Source organism: Elephas maximus, chromosome 8 (genome assembly GCF_024166365.1).
Source record: "Elephas maximus indicus isolate mEleMax1 chromosome 8, mEleMax1 primary haplotype, whole genome shotgun sequence".
Lineage (NCBI taxonomy): Eukaryota > Metazoa > Chordata > Mammalia > Proboscidea > Elephantidae > Elephas > Elephas maximus.
In genome coordinates, this window is record NC_064826.1 from 8010637 (window position 1) to 8020167 (window position 9531).

The 9531-nt window shown below is 45.6% G+C and overlaps 1 pseudogene; it reads right to left on the reverse strand.

The window, feature by feature from the left end:
• Positions 1-7334: 7334 nt before the first annotated feature.
• Positions 7335-8211, reverse strand: LOC126082189 (T cell receptor beta variable 7-8-like; annotated as a pseudogene).
• Positions 8212-9531: the final 1320 nt, after the last annotated feature.

Genomic DNA, 9531 nt, shown 5'->3' on the forward strand with positions numbered 1-9531 from the left:
TGTCTTTTGCTCATATTTGTTGTTGTTGATTTTGTTTCTGCTGAGTCTCTATTTTTTCTTGTATTTTATTTTGATGTGTGGGATAGTTTGTCTCCTTTGAGGTTACCTTATTATTTACCCCTATTTTTGTAAATTTAAACCTAACTTTTATTTCTTTGTATGGCCTTGTCTTCTTCTCCATATGAAAGAGCTACGACTATATTTCTTAGTCCACCTGTATTGTTTTAATGTTGTCTTCTTTTACATAATAATATCACTCTTTCCCTGTTTTGAGCATTTTATTATCTTGATTTATTTTTGTGATTTCCCTGCCTGGGTTAATATCTCATTGCTCTGCCCAGTGTTCTAGTCTTGGGTCGATACCTGAAATTATTGATTTTCTAAACAAACAACTCCCTTTAGTATTCCTTGTAGCTTTGGTTTGGTTTTTACGAAGTCCCTAAACTTCTGGTTATGTGGAAATGTCCTAATTTCACATTCATATTTGAGAGACAGTTTTGCTGGATATATGCTTTTTGGCTGGCAATTTTGTTTCCTTCATTTTTTTATACACATTATCCCATTGCCTTTTTGCCTGCATGGTTTCTACCCAGTAGTCCAAGTTTATTCTTATGGACTCTCCTTTTGTAGGCGACTTTTTGTTTATTTCTAGCTGCTCTTAAAATTCTCTCCTTTACCTTTGGTTTTGGTAAGTTTGATTATAGTATGTCTACCGTATGTGGAGTTCAATGAGCATCTTGGATAGATATCTTCTCATCTTTCATGATATCAGGGAAGTTTTCTGCCAAGACATCTTCAACAATTCTCTCTATACTTTCTGTTATTCCTCCCTGTTCTGGAACTCAATCACTTGTAGGTTATTTCTCTTGATAGAGTCCCATGAGATTCTTAAGGTTTCTTCATTTTTTTTAATTTTTTATCTGATTTTTCTTCAAATCTATTGGTGCCAAGTGCTTTATTTTCAAGTTGACAAATTCTGCCTTCCATTTGCTCAATTCTATTCCTCTGACTTTCTGTTGAGTTGTCTAATTCTGTAATTTGATTATTATTCTTCAAAATTTCTGATTGCTGTCTGTCAATGGATTTTCCAGCTTCTTAAATTTTTCATTATATTCCCGAATAACCGTTTTAATATCTTCCACTGCTTTACCTGTCTGTTCCTTGGCTTGTTCTGCGTATTGCCTGATTTCCTTCCTGATATCTTGAAGGATTCTGTGTATTAATCTTTTGTATTCTGCCTCCAGTAATTTCAGGCAGACACTTTCATCTAGAAGGTCCCTTGATTCTTTGTTTTGACAGCTTGTTGAGGTGATTATGGTCTGTTTCTTTATGTGCCTTGATATCGACTGTTGTCTCCGAGCCATCTATTAGTTTTTGTATTAATTTCTTTTATGTTTGCCTACTGTGTTGTAGCTTCTTCCTTTGTTTTGTTTTGATATGGCCAAATGGGTTGCTTGAGTGAGCTAGCTTGATTATTTTCTCCTTTGGAGTGCTGACATCCTGTCCTCAGATGTCTACACCTGTTATCAGCTATATCAGTCTAGGAGTCCATTCACTTTTCTTGTATGAATTCAGCTCATGTGGCCAGGTAGCTGATCATCAAGGGTGTGGTACAGGCTCTGTCCTACAGTCTAAGAGGGGCAGGGGTGATCGGTGTGGGTTCTGGTATCTGGTTGCAGCAGGGTGTCATGCTCTGAAAAAGGCAGATGTCTGAGAATCGTCCCCATCTTGTATCTGAGGAAAGTGTGTCCCTGTTCCCTAGAGTGTACAGATGGGTGGGTTCTACAGATGGACCATGGAAACCCTATGTTTTTGGTTGTAAGGACTGGAAGGTACGAGTTATCCTTGGACCTCTTTCACAGGTGGCTGGGTGAACTAAGTGAAGCCACCAGTCCGTAGGACCCTGGTGTGGGTAGGTGAGGACCCTGTACAATAGGTAAAGCGGTGTCAACCATCAAACACCCACCTATCCACTGCACAGCTGAAACAGTTGTAGTCTACCAACAAGGGCCTTTCCTCCTCAAATAGGCCCACACAGATCCATGCAGGGGGGAAAGTACTCAAAGTCCACAGATCGCTCATGCCTGGACTGGAGCTGCTTCTGTCCTGAGCTCACCAGGTTAGTGAAGCTGGAAAATTATCTTTTCCCCCAATTGCAAATTTATTTCTTCTCTAGGGCCTGGAGGATGGCTCTAGGCACTGAACAGGGCATAGGGAAATGAACAGGCACTGAAGCATGCTTGGGGGCGGGGGGCACAGTAAAGTATACACGATTACTTAGCTTTTGCTGAAAGTGCCATTTGTCTCTGGTTCCGGAGGTGCGAGTAGGCTCTGTGGCTGGCTGCTTCTCCCTGAGGAAACTGTGGCCGAACGCTAGTACCAGCCTACCACCACAGCTCTCGGGAATAGTACCTGAGGGCTCTGGGTGATTTAGGTCCGGTAAATTCTCTCAGCTTCTAAACCTCCTCTTCCTCCCCCTGACCTTCAGTTCATTTTCTAACTTTGCCTTTGATGTTCAGGGCTCCTAGCTTGTCATGAATATACTCGTTTCACTTGTTTTTTCGGGTCTTTATTGTCAGAGGGTTCACTGGAAGTGTCTGTCTATTCTGACAGCTTGGCCTTGCCTTCTAAAAATATTTTTTAGGAAAAGAATTCAGTAAAAAATAAATATTTACTACATGATTCCATTAACACAAATTTCAAGAACAGACAGAACTAAACTATGGTGATAAAAGAAAAAAAAATTTTTTTGATAGAAAACTAAAAGGTGGTCACCTCTGCAAGATTAATGGGAAAGGAGACAAGAAACCTTTCTTACTGGATGGAAATCTGCTTTATCTTGATCTGTGTTCTGTTTGCACAGGGGTCTACATTTTTCAAGTTAACCAAGCTGTACCCATGTTTTGAGCATTTGGCCCTCTATTAAGTATAAAAAAAAAATAAATGAAGCGAATATACAAACACATACTTGTATTCCATTGGTCCATTTTAAAAAGTATTTAAACACACACAAAAAGAGAAGACAAGAAAGCTCGAGTAGTCACATAAACTATTGAGAATTTGAGAAGTGTCTGTGACAGAAGTATAACATCCAAATTCAAGGCTGAAATAAGCTGCACTGCAAGGAGACACTGAGCTGCAATGGAGGAAGCAAAGCTGTAGCCAATTTCAAAGGAAAACAGCTATACTAACAAGTCACTTAGAGTTAACAGGGTCTATTGAGTGAGAAAGTGTTCGCAAACAGAGAGCACCCCGAACTGAGGATGGTGAGGGGAACTTTGGCCTAGGAAGGCCATTTTAACTTGTAGCTCTATAAAAAGAACTTTTTTATAAAATATAAAAACATACTTCAAAGGCTGTTGAATTAATTTCATGTACCCTGGACTTCATAATTTGGTCAAGTGGTGAGCAGTTTCTCCCCGTAGCCATTGGCTTTTAGCCAAGTGTTCATTTGGTGACTGGATTTGCTCCCCTCTCTGGGACCTGGGGTGCTGGGTATGGGCATCCACAATCTTGTTGCAAGTGGCTTTTCACCCTGGGAAGTCCACCTCTGGAACTCCCAGGCTTGGAGCTCATTCATCCATGTGAAGAACCGGCTTTCAGTTGTGGGCATCCACCTGCAAAGTGCCAAGCAGGGAAGTGCGCTGGAAGAGAGGTAACTTAATGCCCAATATTACTTTTTCATCTTTTATAAGAAAAAAATCGAGGAGCTCATGGGTCTTAATGCAAGCCAAAGCAATGGTTATTTCAGTTCCTTCCATAATCTACCCTTGAGACAGCCTCAGAACCCTCCAAAACCTCCCCTATGCCCACAGGGGCTTGGTAGAGACTTAGCTTACAGTCTCTGGCTGATAATTCTACTAGCTGATTATCTCCGGGTCCGATGCTGCTGTCGGGGGCATCTATTAACATTTCCCCTGAGTGATTTGTTTCCTTGTGGGTTTCATAGTCTGTGAGTGACCTTTTTTTTCCTCCAGAGAATTGTTATTTGATAAATGCATTAGCGATTCAGAGGTAGGATTCTCACCTTCCATGTGGGAGAACCGGGTTGGATTCCTAGCCAATGCACCTCAAGCGCAGACACCACCCGCCTGTGAGTGGAGACTTGTGTGCTGCCATGATGCTAAACAGACTTCAGCAGAGTTTCCAGAGTAAGATAGACTAGGAAGAAAGATCTGATGATCTACTTCTGAAAATCAGCCGAGGAAAGCCCTACTGGTCACAGTAGTCCAAATCCATAGCCCATCATGGGGATGGCACAGGTCTGGGCAGCATTTTGTTCCATCGTTCATGGGGTTACCATGAGTCAGGGTAAACTCGAGAGCAGCTGAAAGTAACAATAACCACCACCACCCCGTAGTACTATGGTTCAGGTGACGTGATGTAATCGTTTTAGAGTTGGAGAATGCCAGATCACCTGGGAGGGTTTAAAGCTGCTCAGTGTCCTCCTACTTTGCTCATCTCCCTTAAGAAGAAAATGAACCATAAATGTCAGATTGGGGGTGACTGCCGTCTGCCTAACTCAGATACCCACAGTATTCCAGACTGATGACGTAGAATGAAGTGTTATTAGCATTCTTTCTCTCACACACACACACGCACACACACTCACAGACACATGCACACACACTAATGTACACACTCACACATGCACAAAAACATACTTGCACACACTCAGACAATGCACACTCAGACATAGACACACACATGCATACACACAAACACACTTACATGCTCACACACACTTCAACCGACACTGAGGTTCCCACAGCCCCACAGACTGAGCTTCCACTGCAGGGAGATCAGGAGGAGCTTTGGTGCCTCTATAAGGTGGTTTCCTCCTGGTTGAGATGGGACTCACTGAGGGATGTCCACTTGCACAGCGACTGCCCTTTGTGCATAGGGAGTGGCTGGCTTTGTGGCTCTGAGGCTGAGCTACTGGCACAGAGGAACCCCATCTGGTTGGGGCCCCTTGACTCAGGGTCAGGGGGAAATGCTGGCTCTTCCTGAGGAGACCTGCTACCCAGCTGGGATGTCTCCTTTGCGGTGCTGCCAACATTCTCTGAGTAGTGGTCATCTCAGGCCCTGCCCTGGGTCTTCTCCTCACAAAACATTGCAAAATGACCACGTCCTGAGAACACACCAGGTTGCATTCTTCCCTGCCTGTGTAATGTGGTATGTTGGCATCTGGGGGATTCCCTCGTCCCTGGGACTGTTGGAAAGGTGGACACAGTAAAGACAAGGCTGGGAAGGTTGCTTGACCCAGTGAAGATGGGGAGGGCTGGGACCCAGGGCTTTGCATTTGCAGAAGAGTGGTTTCCACCAGGCCTGTGGTCACCTGCTCTCAGTAGACAAAGGGTTACCCAGAGGAGCTCGGGGCCCGTGCCAGGACAGGGCAAGGGGGACCACCCAGCCCAATGCTCTCCTCTTGCCCCTCCTTGGAGCTCCTTCTCCTCCTCTTCCTTCCATTCCTCCTCATAGTCTTCCTTTCTTTAGTTGTTCTTCCTCCTCCTCTTTTTCCCTGTTCCTCCTTTTCTTCCTCCTTCTCTTCTTCCTCCTCCCCCTTTCTTCCCTTCCTTCTCTATTTCTACCTCCATGTTCCTCTTCCTTCTCCTCCTCATCTGTTCCTTCTCCTCCTCCTCTCCTTCGTAATCCTCCTCTTCCTTGAAGCCACTTCTTCAGTGGACATTTGCGTCAGCCTTCCCCCAGGTTCTCAGGGCCAGGTCCATCTGACTGCAGAAGGACAGGGTGAGGCTCAGTGCACTGAGTTCAGGGTAGACCCCACCCTAAGGTTTTTAACTTCTTCTCTTTGCACTTGCCCATGGCATCAAGGCTGGGGGCCCACAGATCTCCCACTCTTGGTCTCATTAGCAATCAGAGGGACCTCCCACCTCTCTCAGAGCTATAGCTAGCCTAGTAGTAACTGAGAGCTTCAAACACCTGCCTAATATTGGATGACTTAAAGTTTTTCTTATCCCTTCCTGTGCTGAACAGCTTCCCCAGAACCTCCCAGAGCCCTCTACACCTCAGTGGTGCCACAGTGCCATCTTGTAGCCACAAAAGGGAAGAGTCATCAAGCTTTATCCCAAGGGATTCCAGGAAGTTTCTGCATATTCAAAACCAAACACCAAACCATTGACAAGATTCTGACTTATGACAACCTCACGTGTTACTGAGTAAAACTGAGCTCCATAGAGTTTTCTTGACTGAAATTTCTATGGAACCAGATATCCACCCTTTCTTCCCTGGTTGCGTTGGGTGGATTTGAACTGTTGACATTCTTGTCAGTAGTAGAGCACAAACTTGTCCACCACCCAGGGGCTTCTGCGTAGGCGGCAGAGTGCATATTCCAGGATATTCTGGAAGTTTTGCAATCATCTTCTTTGAACCCTAATCCCAGCACTAGTCCTAACCTTATGTGGTGGTTAACGTTATGTGTCAGCTTGGTTAGGCCATGATTCTCATGGTTTGGCAGAAGTTATGTAATCATCCTCCATTTTGTTATCTGATGTGAGCAGCCAATCAGGTGGGAGGACAATTTCCTTGGAGGTGTGACCCGCATCCAATGTATGTGGTTATTGTGACAAAGCTCCTACTCTCTCTCGATCCGGCGCTCATCTCATGGTTGACCTCCAGTTCCTGGAGAAAACTTCAGCCTGCCACATGACCTGCAGATTTTGGATTCACCAGTTCCTGCAACCACGTGAGTCAGGAGAAGCCTCTAGCCTGACACCTGACCCGTGGATTTGGGACTTGCCAGGCTCTGCAATTGTGTTAGCCATTTTCTTGAAATAAATCTTTCCATATGTCTTATATATACCCATCACTGGTTTTGTTCATCCAGAGAGCGAGCCTAAAACACCCAAACTCTATTCCTTCGAGTTACTATGTTTACTATCCCAAGCTCATTCTACTTAACTCCTGTGGCATATCTGACTGTTAACAACTAACTGGGATTTTCTCCCTTACAACCACATTCTGAAAGGGAGAAAAATAGAATGAGGGATAGAAGGAAATAATCACTTTGTCTAAAATAGGAAGAAAAACCCAGCGCTTGAGGTAGAAGGAAGTCCTTTTGTCTCCTTTACCGAAGATATACAAAAAATCCCTGTCGTCTGCCACACACAGGAGATCATCAAAGTAACCCCAGTAAACACAAATCAGCAGAGGGTTGAGCAGATATTTCTGTCACCTTCTAATGATTTCCATCCACCCACCTACAGCCAAAGAGCTTCAGGAGTTCTCTTGTGGTATGGCCTCCTCCTACAGAAAGGTCAGCTGATATCCTAGTCTACTTCTTTCCCTGGGGAGTGGAGGACAGAGGAAGGCTCTGCTCAGGCTTCTAGGAGAAGCAAGGGTAGAGGAGGAGTATGTGGTTTGTGCACAGGAAGGAGGTGGCCATGCCACGCTGTGTCTAAGCTGCTGGCACAGAGGTACACGGCCGAGTCCCCTGGCTCCACAGGCTGGATCCTCAGCGTGGAAGACGCCCCCTTAGGCCTTTCCGCAGAGAACCGATCGTCAGGCATCCCCGATTTGTCTGCTTCATTTTCATCCTGGAAATAAGTCAGGAGCACCAGGCTCTGTCCCCGGGTCTGCCGGTACCAGTAAAGGCCAGCATGACCAGAAACTGGATCACACCTGAGGGCTACTGCCTGGCCCTTCTTTGTGACCCTGTGCTTGGGACCTGGGAGACTCCAGCACCTGTTTGACCTGAGGAGACAGACGCTGGGAACAGAATGGGAACAATGATGAGAATCAGCACACAGACAGACACACACACATCACACACACCACACAAACACTCACCACATACAGCCAGATACAAACCACACATGCATGCACACATACGCACCATATAGGGACTACACCACACACACACACATACACACAACACACACACCACATAGACACTCACCACATACACTACACAAACACACTCCCCACAGACATCACACACAACACTCATATGTACCACACACATATATCACGCACTCACACCACATGAAAGCACTCACCATATATACCACACACTCGCGCACTCACACATGCCCCCACGTGTACACACACACACAGTGGAACTTCTTGGTGTCCAGGGACTCACCTGCCACCAAGAGGCAGATGGCTGCCCAGCAGAGGAGCCTGGACTCCATGGTGGGTCAGGCAGGACTGGAGAGTTTGCTGGGCCAGGGATTTTGTGCGCATGAGCAGAGAAGGGGGTGTCCCTTTGCCCACAAAGCAGGTGATATCACTGTCTCATCAGACCCCATGGCCTCGGGATCATGTGACCATATTATAACACACTTAGATGAATGATTTGAATATGTAACACCGCACTCTCCTGAGAGGCTCCCCGAGCAGAATGGCACAGGCGCAGTGCACGTGCTGAGTCTGTGGGTCCGTGGAATGCAGGGTGAGGATGTTGAGCTGGAAAGCTGACAGGATGTTCTGCAGATCAGAGATCTGAACGGAAGTACGCAATCGAAAATCACCCTTACATAGGTAATAGCTGAAGACTGAGAAAAAAACAAAAATTCATGCACGACATTGAAAGTGAAAAGACAAATGAATTGAGTAGGCATCTCTAATTTAAAAAAAAAAAAAAATCTGTTGCTGTTGATTCAATGCCGACTCATAGCTACCCCACAGGACAGGGCAGAATTCCCCCATAGGATTTCCAAGGCTGTAATCTTTGAGGAAGTAAATTGTTATATCTTTCTCCTGTGAAGCAGCTGGTAGGTTCCAATAGTTAAGCTTTTGGTTAGCAGCCGAGCGCTTAATCACTGTACCACCAGGGCTCCTCAACATTCCTAATAAAAACCCACGTTGAAGGACAGCGCAAGACCAGGCAAAGTTTCGTTCTGTTGCACGGAAGGTTAGTCCTAAGTCAGAGCCGACTCCATCACCACTCGCAACAACAGGACTAAAGCGGTCCTCAAAGGACACTAAAAAGAGCCAAGTCAGAGATGCAAGAGCCTAACCAGAATCAACTCATCATTGGAGTTGGGGAAGAAAGGAGTTTCCAGGAGGGGGGTGAGATTAACGTGTTAATTCACAACCTCGTGTGGAAGACAAGTGAGAAGGCAGGCAGGACCTGCAACAAGGCTCCTAGGAGTCGGATTGGGAGAAAAATGGATGTGTGTGCCTAGAAAAGAGGTGAACACAGCACTCTACCTCTGTTACTGCACAGAAGAGAAGGGCGGACCCCCCAAGCTAATGGAGTAGAAACTATCAGAGGCATTTTTAGCGTGTGGACCTTACTTTATAGCAGAGAAGCAGCGTTTGTGCCTCCTGTAGGTCTTGGGATGCAGCCACCTACCTGTGTCTCAGGCCCAGGGCACGTGCTAATGGCATCGCTTCTGCTTTTGCTAGCAGCTTTTGCTGTCCTAGGATCTTGGTGATAACAGTGTGATGCCGACTGTGAGGGAAAACTCAGAAGCTGGAGTCAGAAGCCAACTCTTTGCTTTAAAATCCCTCGTAGCACACGAAATAAACCAAAGCTATGCCACTGGTATTCAGATATCAGCAGGGTCA